The sequence below is a fragment of the Marmota monax genome, unplaced genomic scaffold (assembly GCF_021218885.2).
Source record: "Marmota monax isolate L192 unplaced genomic scaffold, Marmota_monax_Labrador192_F-V1.1 WCK01_AAM20220418_F8-fsc00024, whole genome shotgun sequence".
NCBI classification, from domain to species: domain Eukaryota; kingdom Metazoa; phylum Chordata; class Mammalia; order Rodentia; family Sciuridae; genus Marmota; species Marmota monax.
The window spans coordinates 18,487,874-18,509,698 of NW_026695224.1; the positions used below are offsets into that span (position 1 = coordinate 18,487,874).

General features: G+C 41.2%; 1 protein-coding gene across 1 annotated transcript in view; it reads left to right on the forward strand.

Moving 5' to 3' along the window:
* The window catches only part of Bean1 (brain expressed associated with NEDD4 1), a 51,561-nt gene that overhangs the window by 18,788 nt on the left and 10,948 nt on the right, over nucleotides 1–21,825 (forward strand). The window lies entirely within an intron of this gene.

Consider the following 21,825-nt stretch of genomic DNA (forward strand, 5'->3'; position numbering starts at 1 on the left):
CACTCCAAAGAGCTCATCCATTCTACTTTAATGGGCATTTGAGTGGTCTTCAGTTTGGGGCAAAGAATGAATAACAGCACCGTGAACATTCTTGGTCTAGCACTGTCCAACAGAACTTTCTGTGATAATGAAAATATTCTCTGTTTTCATTGTTCAATATAATAGTCACTAGCCACATGTAGCTATTGAGAGCTTAAAATGTGGCTAGTGCCAATGAAGAAGTTAATTTTCAATCAAGTTAAATTAATTTGAATTTAAGTATGTAGGTATGTATGGCTCACAGTTATCATATTAGATAGTACAGGTCTAGTACATGGTAAACACATGAATATATTTCAGTTGGAAAATGCCTTACAACAGGAAGTGGGATTTCTGGGTTAGAGAGTGTAGATATATTTGGCTTTGATAGAGCTAAACAGTGTTCCAAAGTGGCTATACCAGTTCACCTTCTCACCAGCAATGTGTGAAAGCTCTAGTTGCTCTATACCCTCACTAATATTTGGTATTATATGAGTTTTGTTTTGGTTTTGGTGTTTGTTTGTTTCATTATAACCATTCTAGTAGGAAGTCAAGCTATCAAACTGTGGTTTTAATTTGAACTTGTCTGATGACTTAATATAGCAGCTGGGACATCCTCTTTTGTTAAGGAATTGCTCAAATATTTAGTCCATTTTTCTAATGAGCCTTTTGTTATTGATTCCTAGGGACTCTTTGTATATTATCTATATGAATCGTCTGTTGGGTATGTTACTGTGAAAATCTTCTCCCTCTCTGTGGATTGCCTTTTGATTCTCATCATGGAATCTTTGGATTCATGGACATTCTTAATTTTTCATATATAAAGAATTTATTGATTTTTGGTGCATAACTTCAAGATTTATAAAAATAAAATTATACAGAACATAATATTATAGAATACCCTCTTGTACTCTTCAGTAGCAGAGGATCTTATTGCTGCAATTCAAAGAATAAAATTTACACAATGGAAGCCATGTTGGGCACACATGGAGTCGGACAACAACCTTGTTAAAGAGTTTTTATATACTGTTACTGAAACTTCAGGGTTTATGTCAAATACAATATAAAGGACTACATGAAATCATTGAACCTTTAAAAAAAAACTCACATTTTTCTTAAAGATAAAAAGTTAGCACCAATACTTGAAAATACCAACAGCCATCTGAATAGTTTAAGGACTTAATAATATGTGTGGTCATACATATTATACACACACAGGAAGTCCCCAGCGCTGTGCACAGTGACAGTAGTGGCATAGTGGCATCGATCCCATATTATTCTCTTGAGGGAATGGGATGATCAATTACACCTGCAGTACGGATGGGCCATCTTGTCTACCAAGCATAAAATTCAATTATCTAAAACAACATGACTATCAAATTCCCAGATGCTATGAAATTTATAACTGAATTTGTATATTAGAAACCTGTGGCATGTTCTTTAAATTCTTTTAAAATATAAATTATACTGAGCATTAAGTAAAAACCCTAGACTAAGCACTGTAAGCACAAGACGGGTTGAAATTCAGTTGAATGTTTGACTCTCATTTCAATATCAGCTTTTGCTCAATCTCCTGCTGTGGGATTTACTTTTCAGCATACAAGAATGAAACGCCCAGAGCCAGGGATGTGGCTCAATGTATAGAGTGCTTGCCTAGCATGCAAGAGGCTGTGGGTTTGATTAGAGGGAGAGAAGGAGAAGGAGAAGGCCCAACTCTACACAATTGCCTTATTCCAAGAACCAGGGGATGCTGCCAGGAGCAATAGCACATACCTGTAACCCCAGTGATGCTGGATGCTAAAGAAGGAGGCTCGAAAGTTCAAAGCCAGCCTCAGCAACTTAGCAAGGGCCCTAAGCAACTTAGTGAGACCCTATCTCAAAATAAAAAATAAAAAGCATTGGGGATGTGGCTCAGTGGTTAAGTAGTCCTGGATTCAATCCCCAGTACACACACACACACACCCACCCACACACACACACACACACACACGACCAGGGGACGGCAAGCTAATGAAACACATGCAGGAGAACAGAGATGCACTCAGCATTTTCCCCGCCGCGACATTAACCTTGACTGCCTTTGACAGAGTCCAGAAGGCAAAAACATCATAAGAACTGAATGAAGGTCTGTTTCAAAGTTTAATTCAGTAACCAAGAGCTATATACTTGAACTGTAAAAAATCTTTGTGGGAGAGAACATACTCAAGTGACAGTGATATGGAAACACAGGTAATCAGAGGTACCAAAGGCACTGATCATGAGTCATCTTTAAAGACAGTCTGGGTAAACAGCACACCTTTCCAGTGAGCTGCTGCTGACATTTGCATATTTCAAACTGAAAAGGAATCCTGAGGGGCTTTTTACTAATCATTTATTTGAAGAAAGTCTGTTTTCGGTCCTCTCATTGAACATAAGGCCTAGGTTTCAAACTTGGTTTCCCTGTATCATCACGGACGTGTTTATACTCTGCTAATACTGTTTGACATTGAGCTGCTATAATTGATGGCGCAACTACTCTCTTGTGTACCCAGCAAAGAATAAACCTGTTAGAGTGAAAAGCTAATGGTAAAAAATGGCACGATTCCATGAAGATGCAAAGAAGGACCTTTTTGTGTCTCGGGATCTATTAACTCGTTCCAGGCACCTAGACAGAGAAATGCCTCCATGAGAAGCATTCTCCAGGATCCTGGAGCAGGAGGCAAATTCTGAATGGATTTACAAAGTCTTCTTTCAACACCCATCCCCCTTCCCTGGCCATCATGCAACCCAAACTCTCACCAAAGTTCTTTATTTCCGTATGGCCCAATTTATTCGTCCCCTCAACACATGGTTACTACTTGTTATACCCTGCTTAAGGAATTTAAGATCATGACAATGTTCTTTGATCCTTTCTTCTTTAAACTTTGTTTTTGCCTTTCACATTTGAATCTATATTTAGGGAATATCTTTAAGACTGTAAAGTATTTATTTATTTATTTGAGATTGGACCCAGAGGGGCTTTGCCACTGAGCCACATCCCCAGCCCTTTTTATTTTTCATTTTGAGACAGGAGCTCAATAAATTTCTTAGGGACTCACTAAGTTCCTGAGGCAGGCTTTGAACTTGCAATCCTCCTGCCTCAGCCTCCCAAGCTGCTGGGTTTGTGCCACCGGGCCCAGCAAAATTCCATCAACTCTAACGTGATCCAGAATCAGAACCCACAGGACCCTGCCTCTTCTTGTAGGCCTCAATCTCCAGGTTAGGGAGACTCGGTCGACAGGGGTAAAAGATGTAATTCCTCCCCCTGCCATAAAGGTATGAAGGAACTGGCAGTAGTGGGCAGACAGTGTGGCACCTTTCTATTGTGACTCTCCAGTCTAATCCCAATTGTGATCAGAGGACATATAATCTACGATTTCAGTCTTTAAATTTATTGCTACTTGCTTTATGGCCCACACATCCTGGAGAGTGTCCTAGGCGCTCTTGAAAAGAATGTGGAATCTTCAGTTCGTGGAGTGTTCTGGAAGCACCAATTAAGTTGATTGGTGGTGGAGTTCAAGTCTCCTGAATCCTTGTTGAATTTCCATCTAGTTGTCCTGTCTCCTCCTGATACTGGGACACTGAAATCAAGAGTATGGTTGAATTGTCTTTTTCTTTTTTGAACTCTGGCAATTTTCGCTTCATGGGTTTAGGGCTTATATATATATATATATATATACATACACACACACACACACACACACACACATATAGAGTTGTTATATCTTCCCGCTATATTGAGCCTTTTGTCAATATGAAATGTCTTTGTCACCAGTAATATTTCTGGTCCGAGGTTGTTTCATCTGATGTCAGCAGAATCACGCCAGCTGTTTGCACAGTATAACTCCTTCCATCTTTTTATTTCAACCCATTTGTGTCTCTGAACCTAGAGTGTGTGTCTTGTAGCTAGCTCATAGTTGGGTTCTTGCTTTTTTAATTCACTCTGACTATCCCTGCTATTTTCACGGGGTTATTAAGCCAGTCACATCTTTTTTTCAAAACATGAATTTGTGTAATTAAAATATAAATGATGGATACAGTTAGAGACACATCACCATTTTTCGCTGTTTGTTTACATTTTGTTTCATGTCCTCTGTTTTTCTGTTTCTCTTGTTCCTCCTTTGCTTATTTTGTGTTACATAAGCACATTTAACCTACTATTTTGATTCTTCTAGTCTTTTTTTTTCCTATTGTTTTAAAGAAATGTATTAGTGGTTGCTCTAGGGATGAGGTTTATATCTTACCTTATCATAATCCAGTTCAGAATAATACTAAGTCAAATCTAATAAAATATAGAAACTTTGCTCCAGATACATCTCCTTTTCCTCCTTATCCATTTTGGTAATTTTATTATCACATTTATGATTTCTGAATATGACATGAACCCAACCAAGTGGCATTCTAATTACTGCTCATCTGATCCTATGTCTTTTAAAGAAGTTAAGACATGAGAAGGAACATATTGGTAGAATCTTTTCTGTTACCTACATAATTGTCACATCCAGAACTTGGCTCCTCTTCCTGTGGATTCAAGTTAACATGGGGTGACCCATTTTTTTTTTTGGCCCCAGCCTTTTTAAAATTTTTTTTTAATCTGGAAATGTCTTCACCTTCAACTTTAGAAGGCTCATTTTACTCATGCATTCTAGATTGAGGTTCCCAGGGTCCCCACCTGCTGCCTCCTGCTCTCCTCAATTAGAAGTTAGCCATTAACTTCTGACAAGTTAATTAAGGAGTACTCTTCTTCCCCTCTCGGCAACAGGTTGTTTTTCTCTTTTTCTTTGTTTTTGTCTTTCCCTCATTTGATTGACATGTCACGATCTGTATTTATTTGACTTGGGTTTGGTTGAGTTCCTTGGTTGCTGAGGCAGGGGTTTTTGTCACATTTAGGAAATTTGTCCATTATTTTTTCCAAATATTTTTTCCTAAGCACTTCTTTCTCTCATTCTGGGACATCTACTACCCTTATTTTGCTATACTCAGTGTTATTCCAAAAGTTTCTGAGACTCTGTTTATTTTTTTTCCTCTTGGATCTTTTTTTGTCTCTGTTTTGCCACATTAGATTGCTGTCTATTGATTTATTTTTTAAAGTTCAACTCTGCAGATAAGTTCCTCTGATGATTTTTTTATTCCAGTCATTATTTTTCAACTCAGTATTTCTGTTTCGTTCCTTGTTATTGTTCTATTTCTTGATCAAGCATCTCTATCCTGTAGGACATTGCTATGGTTTCCTCCAGTTCTTCAAACATGACTTTCTTTCATTACTTGGACGTATTTTATAACAGCTGCTTTAAAGTCGTTGTCTATTCTATCTAACATCTGGGAACATTCAGGGACAGCTTCTACTGAGTCGCTTTTTGGTTTTTGTTTGATTTTTTTTCTGAATATGAATATGAATCACGCTTCCTTATTTCTCTGACTTATAATTTTTTTTGAGTATTGGACATTTTAGATAATGTATTGTAGATATGTAATATATATATAGATTTATACTTAACCTCTCCGGGTATTTGTCATTTTTCTATTTGTTTAATCAGTGGTCTAAACTAAATCTGTTAAAGTAGATTTGCCCTACAACATGCAGCTGCTAATGCCTCTGCCCACTTCTTTTTTTTTTTTTTTCTTATTTTTAAAGATTTTTCTCCCTAATCATTGACATATGTCTGTGTAGCTCAATGTTCAGCCAAAGAGCAGTGGTAAGAGCTTATACTGCAACATCTCAGGATAGCAAGGCTCCCTCTCTCTCTGCTGGTGGAGTCTGGCTGCAGGCTGGGAAGAACATGGAAACTTCTGTTTTCACATCTGCCCCAATTTAGCTTCCCGCTAAGCTCTGTCATGTCTCCTGTGCACATAACTGAAGCTCCATCAGCCAGAGAAGCAATAGTTCTTCGGCACACGCACACCAACTCGTCCACCAGGGTACATGGACAACTTCCCTGGCCCCCTGCCATCGGCTCACCTCTGAGCTCGCTGTTGGCTCTCTAGTTAGCCTCTGAGTTCTCCCGCCACACACAGGGCCACAACTTCAGGCTTCTGCAGCAGCTGGCCCTCCTTATTTACTTACCCCTGAAATTGCCACTTTAACTAATAGCGCTCTAAGTCAACGGTGCTCTCTGCCAGTGGCAGGGAAGCTGTTGGCTTTCACAGCCGATTCTGTGCCAGCTGCCAGGGTTGCTAGGAAGCAGTACGGGGCAGTAGCAGGCAAAACACACAGAATCTCCCTCTTCTTCTCTGAAGTAGAACTGAAATGATACTTCGACAGTTTTGTCCAGCTTTATAGTTGCAGTTTTGGAGTGTTTATGTAACTTATACAAATTATCTTCCTTTATCCACAGAAACACCTTGAGAGACTAATTACCCAAACTAAGATACATAGATGCTAAAATACACTGGCCCATGTCACTGAGCCAGGCTCTTACAACACTGTATCTGCCAGGGGCGTCCTCTTCTTTCTGGAACAACACAAGAGACACCCCCAAATCAGAATGATTTGTCACAGCTACAACAGCAAATACTGTAGTGGTGATCCACACAGATCCTAAGTCAGATTTATTCCTCCAAATCTGGCTCACAGAGGTCATCTGTGGATGTTCTTGGTTGAATGAAGCCAAATAGCACCAGAAAGCCAAGAAAAGATTGGTTTCTTTTCTTGTTGAGTTTGAGCCTCAGAAGAATCTCTGAGCATCCTGGGGGCCAAAGCAAAAAGGCAAAGATAATCAGTTGCATGATGCTTGTGGTCCTTAGGGCACAAGTAGCTCTTTGGAAAAAGCAAAGGTTTTCATGGTCTTCTTATCTTGACAAAATTTCCTACATGGCACCCCAATTATAGGATACTGACAGGTTTAGTGGACAATATCTGCAACAAGGCACTTTTTTAAAAATAATTTATTTTTTAGTTGTAGTTGCACATAATACCTTTATTTTATTTATTTTTAGGTGGTGCTGAGGATTGAACCCAGGGTCTTGCACGTGCTAGATGAGGGGTCTACCGCTGAGCCACATCCCCAGCCCCCAGCAAGGCACTTTTGATAAAGTTGTTTCTTAAACTAGTCCCCTCAGAGTGGGCTCTGAGGCATAAGACCAAAGCAAAACACCAGAAAGACAGTTCTCAGCCACAGTGGCCCAGGAATACAACTCTAAGCTGGTCCAGCATGTTCCAGGCGGACTTAAAACTTTGCCAATACAGAACACGGTGCAGATGATTTGGCCTCTGCACAATCCTGCATACATGCTCTTCCTCCTGTGGGTGGGCAGCTGAGGGTCCTTTGCAGTGTGCATGAATTTAACATTTTCTCTATCAGTTACTCATGAGCTTCTTGGAAGGTCCACGTTAGAGTCAATGGTCACTTTTCTAAGCCATGATTTTGAGCCTTAGGTTGTAAGCTGGGGTGTGGGAACCAATGCCCCTGACTGATGGGTGGTCTCAGCCAGCCCCCAGCAGCTGCCTCTCAACCAGTCCACTCCCTCCTTCTTGGTGGGCATGCTCAGCGACTATCGGTGTTATAAAATCCTGGGTTCTATGTGGAAAAGGCCCAAGAGCCAACTCTAGATGGTGATGAGAGAGAAAAGAAAAAAAACAAGGGGGCTGAGATCCCTCATGACTCTAGCCTTTAGCAGGAAACTGAGGAGTGTCCACTCTGCAATGGCTCTGTCCTGTAATGTCAGCCAGCTCACCATTTTCTCTGCAGAAATAAAGGAAAATGTTTTTCTGAAAATGATTCAGTGAGTTTTCCAACCAATAAATCAGTTGTTCTTCATGGCAGAGATTAAAAAAAAAAAAACCCTTAGTGAATGTCTTAGACATTTGTCACAGATCCACTCCTCTGGCAAATCTGGCCATGACAGGGCACTTCTTCCCCACAGCTAAAGTCTTCACAGTGGGGCCATGCAGTCAGTGGGGTGGGGGATGGAGAGGAACATCTCATGGGTGCCATCTTCCCTCTGCTCACCGTTGGTGGGCTCCAGTCTCCATGGGCTTGCAGAGGGGCTGAGTCAGGGGACATGCCAGGGCAGGGTTGGTTGGCTTGAACACTTCTGAGTCTTTTCAGACAGTAAAGTTATGAAATTTGAATATGCAGAGGAAGGCAGGGGGGTCATTTGGTAAATTTATTTCAGTGGTAGGATATATCTTAATAGTGGAATAAGTCACTTTCATCTTATATTTATAGATAACTAGCAAGTAGTAATAGCCAGTAACTAGCAAGGAGTAAGCATTTGGTGAATATTGCTAGTGGATAGATGGATGGATGGATGGATGGGTGGAAGAATGGGTGGATGGATGGATGGGTGGATGGATGGATAAAGCATTGTGGGTGGATGAATGGATGAGAGGGTGATTAAGTAGATGTTGAGTGATTCCTAGGTAGATAAATGCAAGTGGGGGTGGATAATTTGTTAGCTGAATAAATTGATAGAGGATCCGTGAATAAGTGGAGGACTTTGTGTTCTTCCTTTCCACTGTAACCCACCCACCCCTAGTGCCACAAATGAACCTTAACATGACATCAGTTGACTCCTTGTAAAGATGCATCCCCATTGTAGGAAGAATCCCAAACATCAAGTACCCTCTTCCTCACCCCAATGATGAAGCATTCAACTGCCTTCAAGGTGACATCACAGTCTCACCCTGGGAGCATGCCCCCTCTTCCAGCTCTGCAGGGACCTCACCCCTCTCTCTGTTTCTTCCCACGTTCCTCCCTCCTTCGCCTGATCTTGTTCTGCCTGTCCATCCTTCAAGACCCAGCCCTTCTGTATCCCCCTTTCTGAGAAGTCCCTGACCCACCCCCAGCCCTCTCCTTCCTTCTGCCTTTTGGTGACAGAGAGATCACCCAACAGAGAAAGGGAGAAGACTCAGAAGTGTTCAAGCCAACCAAACTTGCCCTGGCATGTCCCCTGTCTCAGCCCCTCTGCAAGCCCATGGAGCCTGGAGCCCACCAACGGTGAGCAGAGGGAAGATGGCGCCCACGAGATGTTCCTCTCCATTCCCCCCCTGACCGCATGGCCCCCCTGTGAAGACTTTAGCTGTGGGAAGCAGTGCCCTATCAAGGCCAGATTTGCCAGAGGAGTGGACCTGTGACAAATGTCCTCAGAATCATTGTGACAGGAGCCATCAGTCAGATCTGAGTCCTTGGCTGCCCTTCTCCTCTCACCAGCCTCTCTTTAAACTGGCAGTTTAAAGATGTTGACTCAGCACCATGGTGTCTCCTTTGTCACTGCCACTCAGGTCACTTGGGGCTGCTAAAAGCACTTCTCTGTACCCAGAGTGACTGTAGAGCCGCCCACATGCTCTTCTCGGCGAGGACTTGGCAGTGAGAGTCTGCCTCGGTTTCCCTCCCGTGCGCGTTCCCTGCTTTCCCTGGACGGCGGTCCCCGGCACAGGCTTCTGTCTCAACGCTTCCCTTCATGGTTCCCAATCTCCCTCCCCGTCCTCCTCAGACCCCCCACCCACTGTGAAAGGAGAACTGACCCAGACCAAGTGCCCCTTCAGATGAGGTCAGCAGGTCCAGAGAGGGCAAGGAACATGACCAACGTCACACAGTGAGTGGGTGATAAGACCAGGAATAGAATATTGGCTTTTCCGCGCCTGCCTCCCCACGCCCGGCCCCCACATCCTGCCATGATGATAATAGGTACCTCTCCCTGGTCAAGTGTTCATGAGCACAGAGCTGGGGGTACAGGAGACCGGGCCCAGCACCCACACCATGCAGGGCACAGGACAGAGGAAGACTCAGATGAGTGTACTCCATGCCATATAATGACATTACCAAGAGATCATTAGCTCCAGGTTGTGGTCCCCTGAGCATGCTTCAGAGACAGCCTTAGCAGTATTCTTATTCTGTAGATGGGGATCCAAGGCTCCCCCACAGAGTTCGTAGGTCTCAGGCAGAAGTCAGCTCTGGTGGCACTGAACTTCTGGTCCAGGGCTGGGACAAGGAACTATATTGATTCAGAAGGTCTTAAATGACCCCGCTTGGGCTGTGGAGAGCCAGTCTAGCTAGCTTCCCCTCTGTGTGGATGACATTGTCACTGCCACTTACAGGTGAGGATGACTTTAAGGAGGCTAGTTAGCCTCTCTGAGGCTGTTTCCTTACCTACTAAGTGGGGGCCCCTCAAAGACCATCACAAGGATTAAATGAGATAATATAGTGCATGAAAAGGACCAAATACGGTGCAGGACATACAGTAGGTACTCAGGAGATGGTAACTGCTGCAGGAATGTGGGGGAGGCAGCATCTCAGAGAGGAGACACTCTTGAGATAGGGTTTCCAGCTGGTCATGGCACCTCTCTATAGGCTGCTTTAGGAAGAAAGTCCAGGATGGAGACAAGGCTTCGTCCTCTGTCCTTGCCACAGCTGGTGCAGGGGTTCAGGGAGGGAGGGGTGGGAAGGGAGGTGGTCTTCACGTTATTTCTCTATAGTCATATTTATCTTGTTGATAAAATGGGCCCCCTGTTGGAAATTGGAGGAGTTTCCCTCATAATGTAAAGTAGCTCCTTCCTCTGCAGGTCGCAATGACTGGGAGATTAATGTCCCAGCCCGCCACGCAAGAGGTGCCTGCACCAACTGGCTTCTTCCACAGGCAGGGATGAAGCCATCTCCGCCTGACTAACTGGTCATGAGCCCAGAGCTGCCAGATGAGGGTGATGCTCTCATCTGTTGCAGAGGGACGTGAGGGAGGGGCATCTTCAAGGTGACCCCATGGGGCTGGCACCTGGTAGGGACAGGTTCTTCATGCTGGTGGTACACCCACACCCACACACACACCCACACACACCCCTAGGTTTGCAATCTGGGCACCCACAGTCCTGCTGTACCTGCTGCTCCCTACTAGCTTGTCCACTTTGGATCATGGTGTGACCCATGTGTTCCAGACCGCCACAGCACCTGGGGTCAAAACAGAACAGGCAGGAGTCCCACTGTGAGCAAGATTCCTGTCCTTGGTTCTGAAGATAAGGGGCTACATGATAGAGAGCAAAGTGTAGCCATTGGGTCAGGAGTGCTGGCATGGTGGACTGTGTCACACTGGATGAGTGGTGGACAAAAGCTTCACTTCATGACCAGCTTTAGGCAGTTGAAGTCACAGCATGGAGTGTTGTGATGAAGAGGATGCGGAGGCTGTCTTCTGGGACGAGCCAGAAAGAGAGCCACGGTTGATTAGTAATGTCTGCCATTGGCATCGGTAGGAAATGGTGGCCAGCATGCTATAGATTAACTAGCCAAGGACTAGACTGCTCCTAAGTTGAGGTCAGAAAAGCTGATTTTGTCTGGGTGAAAGAGATGGAGGGAAGCCTCACCTTTCATTTGTGAATCTTGAAAAATGGAAAACCTTAGCTTACAGTAACTGACAACCAACAGAGTAAAAAAGGAAAGTTGGCACTTTATCCAAAACTCAAGCTGTCACAATCAGTCAAAAAATAGAGGAGAAACTGAATTCTATCTTAATGGTAAAACAGAGCCAGAGCCGACGAAGCTCTGACATGCCACAAATACTTAAAGAGCACCTACTGTGTGTCTGGCACTTGACTAGGCGCTGCTGATTCAGTGAGTAAGTCAGGACAGTTGGAACATCTGCCTTCAAGGAGCTAACAGTCTAGTAAGGGGGGCTGGGAGCCCAAGGACATAATAAACAAGTGAAGAATAAATAAACGGGATGTCCAGAGATTGTAATGAGTGCTGTTTGGTGAAAGCACATGGGGTGACATGACATACAGTGGTCCAGGTGTCCATCAGGACAAACATGTTACTACATGTTACTATAATAAAATACCTGAGGCTTTATGAAAAGGAAAGGTTTATTTAGCTCACAGTTTTGAAGGTTCAAAGTCCAAATGGCATGGGTCAGGTTGGCAAGTTCTGCCCCTTGAGAGCATCACCTCATGGTATAGATGGCAATGATGAAGAATGAGTGTTGGAACAAAACCTGTAGATCTCCAGTCACCGCAGGAAGAGAGAGATGTGGCCAGGATCCCAAGACCCTTTGTAGAGCATACCGCCAATGACTCAGGGAACTACCATAGGGTCCCACCTCCCCAAGGGTCTATTGCCCCCCACACACACACACACAAACAGTGGTACCATCATCTAGGAACCAAGCTCTCAACAAGCAAACTTTGGGGGAACATTTAAGATCCAAAACCTAACAGTAATTATAAGTCTGTTCAGAGTTTCTGTCTCTTCTTGAGTCCATTTGCTTTGTTTTGTGTATTTCTAGGAAATTTTTTTGTTTCATGCAAAATTACCCAATTTGTTGGCATTTAATTGCTCACAGTGTTCCTTGATAACTCTAATTTCTGTAAGGTCTGTAGTAATGTTTCCTCCTCTTTCGTTTCTGATTTTAGTAATTGAGTCTTCTCTCCTCTCCATCCACTTCATCATCCCAGCTGAAGCCTAGTCTATTTTGATAATCTTTTCAAAGCAACAACTTCTGGCCTCATTGGTTTTCTCTGGTTTTTTTTTTTTTTTTCATTCTCTGTTCACTAATTTCCATTCAAATCTTTATTTTCTTCCTTCTTCTTGCTTAGGATTTATTTTGTTCTTCTTTTTTCCCAGTATCCTCAGATTATATATCTTTATTTTAACTCATCTGAAAGTATTTTAAATTTCTCTTATGATTTTACTCTTTGACTCATTTGTTATTTACTATTGTTTAATTGCTACATATTTGTGAATTTCACAAATTTCTTTCTGTTACTAATTTCTAATTTCACTTCATTGTAATTAGAGAACATACTTTGTGTAATTTCAATCATTTTGAATCTATTGGGGCTCATTTTATGACCTAGCATACGGTTAATTCTAGAAAGCACTCCACGTGTGCTTGAGAAGAATGTATATTCTGCTGGAGGTGGAGGAGTGTTCCACAGATGTCTGCTAGGGATAATTGCATATAGAGCCATTCAAGTCTTATATTTTCTTTTTGATCTCCTGCCTATTTTTTCCTGATAATATATTTGTATACTATACGTATTTTCTACTTAATTTATTTTCAACTTTTGTTCCCAAGTGAGACTCCTATAGACCGTACATATATAGTTGGATCTTGTTTTCTGCTCAGCCTGGCAATCTCTGCCTTTTGATTGGATTGTTTAATTGCTTCACATTTAACATTATTATTGATACAGTTGGATTTACATCTGCCATTTTACCAATTGTCTATATCTTCTTTTTTTCCTCTATTTCTCCTTTTTGCTTCAAATGATTGTTTTTCTCAAGTAATATTTTAATTCTTTTAATGATTTTTTTCATCATATTTGTTTGGTGGAATTTTTTTGGATCTTCTAGATATAGAATCAAATCATCAGCAAATAGTGATATTTTGAGTTCCTCTTTATGTATTTGTATCCCTTTAATTTCTTTCTTTCGTCTAATTGCTCTGTCTAGAGTTTCAAGGATGATGTTGAATAGAAGTGGTGAAAGAGGACATCCTTGTCTTGTTCCAGTTTTTATCAGGAATGCTTTCAATTTACCTCCATTTAGAATGATGCTGGCCGTGGGTTTAGCATATATTGCTTTTACAATGTTGAGATATGTTCCTACTATCCCTAGTTTTTCTAGTGTTTTGTACATGAAGGTGTGCTGTATTTTGTCAAATGCTTTTTCTGCATCTGTTGAGATGATTATATGATTCTTTTTTTAAGTCTATTAATATGATGAATTAAGTTTATTGATTTCCATATGTTAACCAATCCTGCATCCCTGGGATGAACCTCACTTGATCGTGATGCACTATCTTTTTAATATGTGTTTGTATGCGATTTGCCAGAATTTTGTTGAGAATTTTTATATCTATATTCATCATGGATATTGGTCTGAAGTTTTCTTTTCTTGATGTGTCTTTGGTTTTGGTATCAGGGTGATATTAGCCTCATAGAATGAGTTTGGAAGGGTTTTCTCCTTTTCTATTTCACAGAATACTTTGAGGAGTATTGGTTTTCTCTGTTTTTTTTTTTTTTTTTTCATTCTCTGTTCACTAATTTCCATTCATTAATTCTTCTTTGAAAGTCTTGTAGAACTCGGCTGAGAATCCATCTGGTCCTGGGCTTTTCTTGGTTGCTAGGCTTTTGATGGCATTTTCTATTACATTACTTGAAATTGATCTGTTTAAATCATGTCTGACCTCCTCATTCAGTTTTGGTAGGTCATATGTCTCTAGAAATTTGTCAATGTCTTTAACATTTTCTATTTTTTTAGTATAAATTTTCAAAATAGTTTCTAATTATCTTCTGTATTTTCGATGTATCCATTGTGATATATCTTTCTCCATCTTGTATTTTAGTAATTTGAGTGTTCTTTTTCTCTTCATTTACATGGCCAGGGGTTTATCTATTTTATTTATTTTTTTCAAAGAACCAACTTTTTGTTTTGTCAATTTTTTTCAATTGTTTCTTTTGTTTCAATTTCATTAATTTTAGCTCTGATTTTAATTATTTCCTATCTTCTGCTGCTTTTGGTGTTGATTTGTTCTTTTTCTAGGGCTTTGAGATGTAGTATTAGGTCATTTATTTGTTGACTTTTTATTCTTTTAATGAATGCACTCAATGCAATAAACTTTACTCTTAGTACTGCCTTCATAGTGTCCCAGAGAATTTGATATGTTGTATCAGTGTTCTCATTTACCTCTAAGAATTTTTTTTATTTCATCTTTGATTTCTTCTACTATCCATTCATCATTCAATTGTATATTATTTAGTCTCCATTTGTTACAGTAGCTTCTATTTTTATTTTATCATTGAGTTCTAATTTCATTCCATTGTAGTCTGATAGAATGCAGGGTATTATCTCTGTTTTTTGTATTTACTAAAAGTTGTTTTGTGGAATAAGATATGGTCTATTTTACAGAAGAAGCCATGTGCTGCTGATAAGAAAGTATATCTGCTCATTGATGGATGAAATATTCTATATGTCTGTTAAGTCTAAATTGCCGGGTTTCTGTTCATGACTAAAAGGCTCAAGGGTCACTCCAGGGGAACTGGGCTAACTAGGCTGCACAAAATAACCACACAAGAGACACAAATACCTTTTTCTTTGGGGTTGCTGTGATGGCTCCTCTGACCTTAAGGGTCCACAGGAAGAGAGAGAGAGAGAGCATGTGCTGACCCCTTTTATTGAGGAGAAGCTATTAAAATGAGGCAAGGGGTCAGGTTTCAAGGGGGCTGAGTCTATCTTTATGATGTCCACTATCAGCAGGTTGACTGACACCTGGGTAGGCCACACCCAAGGACACAGTAAGAGAAGGGGACACACACGAGGCACTTCCTTGGAGCATTCTATCCTAAACAGGGCAAGGGGTTATATTACAAAGGAACAGGTGAGCCTAGATCCACCCATGGGGCTGTAGAAAGACACGCCCAGGCAGGAAGACACAAGTCACTGGATCCCGAGAAGAGCAGGGCAGTCTAGCAGCATAGGTTCCTGATGCCACATCGCCCAGCAGGGGAGTTAACTCAGTCACGTGTGAGGTTGGTCTCCCACACTAAATTATTGATTGTATTATTTAGTTCTATAGTTTCCTTATTTAGTTTTTGTTTGGAAGATCTGTCCAGTAGTAAGAGACATGTGATAAAGTCACCCAGTATTATTGTATTGTGGCCTATTTGACTCTTGAAATTGAGAAGGGTTTGTTTGATGTACATAGATGTTCCATTGTTTGGGACATAAATATTTATAATTGTCCTGCTTATATATACTTCCCTTAAGAAGTAAGTATGAAATGTCCTTATTTGTCTCTTCTGATTGATTTTGGTTTGAAATCTACTTTATCTGAAATGAGAATGGAAACCCCTGCTTGTTTACACAATCCATATGTGTGATAAGTTTCTTCCCATCCTTTCACCTTCAACCTGTGGATGTCTTTGCCCATGAGGTGAATCTCTTGAAGACAGCATATTGTTGGGTCTTGCTTTTTAATCCAATCTGCCGGTCTGGGTCTTTTGATTGATAAATTTAGGCTGTTAACATTTAAGATTATTATTGAGATATGATTTGTATGCCCTGTCATTTTGATTTACTTCTGATTTTTGATTTGTCTTAATTTCTCATTTGGTTGAATGTCCCTTTAGTGTAAATCCTCCCTTTGCTGGTTTTTACTTTTTTTTTTTTTCACTTCATCCTCATGGATCATTTTGTGAGGCTTTCCAGTTGCGAATTCTTTTAATTTTTGTTTATCATGGAATGTTTTAATTTCATCTTCAAATCTGAAACTTAATTTTGCTGGATATAAAATTCCTGGTTGATTGGGCTGGAGCTGGAGCTCAGTGGTAGAGCACTTGCCTCACAGGTGTGAGGCCCTGGGTTTGATCCTCAGCACCACATAAAAGCAAATTAATTAATTAATTAATTAAAATTAAATTCCTGGTTGGCATTCATTTTCTTTCTGAGCTTGAACTATATTATCCCAGGACCTCCTAGCTTTGAGGATCTGGGTTAAGAAATCAGTTGATATCTGAATTGGTTCCCCCCTATACTTAATTTGATTTTTTTTCTCTCATGGCCTTTAAGATTTTATCTTTATTGTCTGTGTTAGTCATTCTCATTATAATGTGTCTTGGCATGGGTCTGCTGTAATTTTGTACATTTGGGGTCCTGTAAGCCTCTTGTATTTGATTTTCCATTCCATTCTTTAGGTTTGGGGAATTTTCTGCTATTATATCATTGAAAAGATTGTGCATTCCTTTGGTTTGTAACTCTGCTCCTTCACCTATTCTGATAACTCTTTTTTTTTTTAATTTTTTATTGTTGGCTGTTCAAAACATTACATAGTTCTTGATATATCATATTTCACACTTTGATTCAAGTGGGTTATGAGCTCCCATTTTTACCCCATATACAGATTGCAGAATCACATCAGTTACACATCCATTGATTTACATATTGCCATACTAGTGTCTGTTGTGTTCTGCTGCCTTTCCTATCCTCTACTATCCCCCCTCTCCTCCCCTCCCCTCCCCTCCCCTCTTCTCTCTCTGCCCCCTCTACTGACATTCATTTGTCCCCCTTGTATTATTTTTCCCTTTCCCCTCACTTCCTCTTGTATGTACTTTTGTATAACTCTGAGGGTCTCCTTCCATTTCCATGCAATTTCCCTTCTCTCTCCCTTTCCCTCCCACCTCTCATCCCTGTTTAATGTTAATCTTCTTCTCATGCTCTTCGACCCTACTCTGTTCTTAGTTACTCTCCTTATATCAAAGAAGACATTTGGCATTTGTTTTTTAGGGATTGGCTAGCTTCACTTAGCATAATCTGCTCTAATGCCATCCATTTCCCTGTAAATTCTATGATTTTGTCATTTTTTAATGCAGAGTAATACTCCATATAAATGTATAAATGCCACATTTTTTTTATCCATTCATCTATTGAAGGGCATCTAGGTTGGTTCCACAGTCTTGCTATTGTGAATTGTGCTGCTATGAACATGGATGTAGCAGTGTCCCTGTAGCATGCTCTTTTTAGGTCTTTAGGGAATAGACCGAGAAGGGGAATAGCTGGGTCAAATGGTGGCTCCATTCCCAGCTTTCCAAGAAATCTCCATACTGCTTTCCAAATTGGCTGCACCAATTTGCAGTCCCACCAGCAATGTACAAGTGTACCCTTTTCCCCACATCCTCGCCAGCACTTGTTGTTGTTTGACTTCATAATGGCTGCCAATCTAACTGGAGTGAGATGGTATCTTAGGGTGGTTTTGATTTGCATTTCTCTGACTGCTAGAGATGGTGAGCATTTTTTCATGTACTTGTTGATTGCTTGTATGTCCTCCTCTGAGAAGTGTCTGTTCAGGTCCTTGGCCCATTTGTTGATTGGGTTGTTTGTTCTCTTATTGTCTAATTTTTTGAGTTCTTTGTATACTCTGGATATTAGGGCTCTATCTGAAGTGTGAGGAGTAAAGATTTGTTCCCAGGATGTAGGCTCTCTATTTACCTCTCTTATTGTTTCTTTCGCTGAGAAAAAACTTTTTAGTTTGAGTAAGTCCCATTTGTTGATTCTAGTTATTAACTTTTGTGCTATGGGTGTCCTATTGAGGAATTTGGAGCCCGACCCCACAGTATGTAGATCGTAGCCAACTTTTTCTTCTATCAGACGGCGTGTCTCTGATTTGATATCAAGCTCCTTGATCCATTTTGAATTCACTTTTGTGCATGGCGAGAGAAAGGGATTCAGTTTCATTTTGTTGCATATGGATTTCCAGTTTTCCCAGCACCATTTGTTGAAGATGCTATCCTTCCTCCATTGCATGCTTTTAGCCCCTTTATCAAATATAAGGTAGTTGTAGTTTTGTGGATTGGTTTCTGTGTCCTCTATTCTGTACCATTGGTCCACCCGCCTGTTTTGGTACCAGTACCATGCTGTTTTTGTTACTATTGCTCTGTAGTATAGTTTGAAGTCTGGTATCGCTATACCGCCTGATTCACACTTCTTGCTTAGCATTGTTTTTGCTATTCTGGGTCTTTTATTTTTCCATATGAATTTCATGATTGCTTTCTCTATTTCTACAAGAAATGCCGTTGGGATTTTGATTGGCATTGCATTAAACCTATAGAGAACTTTTGGTAATATCGCCATTTTGATGATGTTAGTTCTGCCTATCCATGAACAGGGTATATTTTTCCATCTTCTAAGATCTTCTTCTATTTCTCTCTTTAGGGTTCTGTAGTTTTCATTGTATAAGTCTTTCACCTCTTTTGTTAGGTTGATTCCCAAGTATTTTATTTTTTTTGAAGATATTGTGAATGGAGTGGTTGTCCTCATTTCCATTTCAGAGGATTTGTCGCTGATATACAGGAATGCCTTTGATTTATGCGTGTTGATTTTATATCCTGCCACTTTGCTGAATTCATTTATTAGCTCTAATAGTTTCTTTGTAGACCCTTTTGGGTCTGCTAGGTATAGAATCATGTCATCTGCAAATAGTGATAATTTAAGTTCTTCTCTTCCTATTTTGATGCCTTTAATTTCTTTCGTCTGTCTAATTGCTCTGGCCAGTGTTTCGAGAACTATGTTGAACAGAAGTGGTGAGAGAGGGCATCCCTGTCTTGTTCCAGATTTTAGAGGGAATGCCTTCAATTTTTCTCCATTCAGAATGATGCTAGCCTGAGGCTTAGCATAGATTGCTTTTACAATATTGAGGTATGTTCCTGTTATCCCTAGTTTTTCTAGAGTTTTGAACATAAAGGGATGCTGTACTTACTGATAACTCTTAAATTTGGTTTTTTCATGTTATCCCATAATTCTTGGATGTTCTGTTCATGGTTTCTTACCATCTTCTCCACATGCTCAACTCTACTTTCAAGATTATATATTTTCTCTTCATTGTCTGAGGTTCTGTCTTCCAAGTGGTCTAGTCTGTTGGTGATGCTTTCTATCTAATTTATAATTTGGTTTACTGATTCCTTCATTTCGAGGATTTCTGTTTGTTTGTTTGTTTGTTTGTTTGTTTCATGACCTCTAACTCTTTATTGAAGTGTTCTTTCACTTCCTGTATTTTTTCTTTGATTTCACTTCTTATAGTATCCTTTACTTCACATATCAATTTAACTATATACAATCCGAACTCCTTCTTGGACATTTCATCTACTGTGATATCAGTGGCTTCTGATGTTGAAGCATTTTGGTTTTTTTGGTGCACTTTAATTCCCTGATTTTTTTAATATTTATTTTTTTAGTTGTAGTTGGACACAATACCTTTTATTTTATTTATTTATTTTTATGTGGTGCTGAGGATCGAACCCAGGGCCTCGTGTGTGCTAGGCAAGCACTCTACCGATGAGCCACAATCCCAGCCCTATTCCTTGTTTTTCCATGTTGTTAGTGTGTTTTCCCATCTAAAATTATGGATTGAAGGTAGGATAAATTCTACCCTATATACCTATAGTGTCCCTGAAGGTTTCCAGCGCTTCGCCTTTACTGGTAAGACCAATATCAATAGCACCCAGTATACACAATATATAGACTTAAACCTAATAGCTCCCACTAAGGTGTCTACTGCTTTCTCACATTAAACCAGAAAGATGAGTTCAATAACTGTCTATAGTATAAACAGAATATTTATTAAAATAACTTACAATTTTAAATGGTGGATGAGAGAACAGAGGTAGTGTAGTATGCAATATTTGCAAGGGAGGAAGAGAGAAGCTAGAAGTAAAAATTCACAGGAAGAGTGGAAGAGGAGCCGACAGAGATTGGCTGTTGGTTGGAGAAAAGATGGAAAGAAAATAGACAAGAGGAAGAATATGAACAAAGAGAAAAAATTAAAGACATAAGAATACAACAAAAATGCAAAACACCATTCATAGATCATTGTCCTCCACAGACTGATGCATAAAAAGCATCCTGTTCCAAATATGGTAGAGAGATTAGTGAATCAAAAAATAAAATAAAATAAATCTTGCTGGAAAGTCGAACTGTCTCTGTCAGTGTTCAACAGTTTCTCAGCTCTGTCTCTGATCCCACGGATCTGGGCTTCAGATACCTCAGGCTCAGCAATACTGCAGTCCAAGATCTCAATGCTGCTCCTACTTGCAGAGAGACCACCAGGGATACACTCATGCAAAGGAGCAACCCCAAGATGTAGCAGCAAGACAAGGGCCACCAGCACTCTCAGCAGGAAGACCCCAGGCTCCTCCAAACCTGCAGAAACCCCGACACTGGACCTGCAGGTCCCAGCTGGAGTCCCCAGACAGAGGCTCTTGTGGTGGTAAACCTGCTGGCACCCAGGCCCCAGGCCTGAGTTGTGTTCTTACTGGTTACCATGTACTTCTTAATTTATGAGAATCTACTTCGTGTTTAAACAAACAATTCCATGAGAATGAAGTTACTCTATTCTTTCTTCCCCATCTTGTGCTATTATTATGCACTAAAGAGCTTCCTACCTACCTCCTTACAGTTAGTGGGGAGACCCGAGAGGCCTGGCTCAGTCAGGCTGAGGTGACTGAGGGTGGCTGGCTCAGTGACTGAGGGTGAGTAAGTCATTCAACATCTTTGAGCCTCAGTGTCCTCACCTGTAAGTGGGAAGAATTGGATAAATAGCTCCAAAGATGGATTGAGGTCTTAGCACTGAGCCTGTGTATGGTAAAGGCTCTGAAAGCTGGCCTCTGCTTGGCCCTCAAAGAACCCCAGGAATCAACTTAACCGGCATTCTCCTGTCAGAGCATGATGCAACCGGCATCCAGCCAAATCCTGGGGCACGTGCCCCAAACTTGGGTCTCACACAGGGATAACCTGCTGGCTCAGCCCCTCCCAATTCGGGTCAGTAGGCTGCAGAAGCCACCAGAATGGCCCATAACTGCCCCCAAGGCACATTCCTAGCCCCAGCAAAGATGCTGTACCTGCTGCAGGCAAGGCTTTGAGGAAAGTGCTGGGAAGGGATGGGAAGGGAGCAGCAATCACAGCTGAATGTCCAACCTCTGCTCGGCAGATGCACAAACCCTCAGCTGAGATAAAAAGCCCTTCTACAGCTACCAAGGCAAGTCACCACCGAACTCTACTTATTAGCATCCAAGACAGAGGCCTGCCATCACCCCACCCAGGCTCATCTAGAGTCACTCATGCATGCAGTGGGCACTTCTGCTGTGCCCAGCCATGTGCTGAGCTTGAGGACACAGAGGGATCCAATGTGAGGTCTGGAAACCACGCATGATTCTGTGTAGCACATGCCCATGATCCTAGGCAACAGGGGCTCTGACTTGGGCTCTGGGAGGACAGGCAAGGGGACCTCTGAGAACAGGGCCCAGGAATAGTCTGTCCTCCCCCAAGCTTGCTCCTGCCCCTGAGGTCAATCAGTATCCAAAGCCAGAGACTT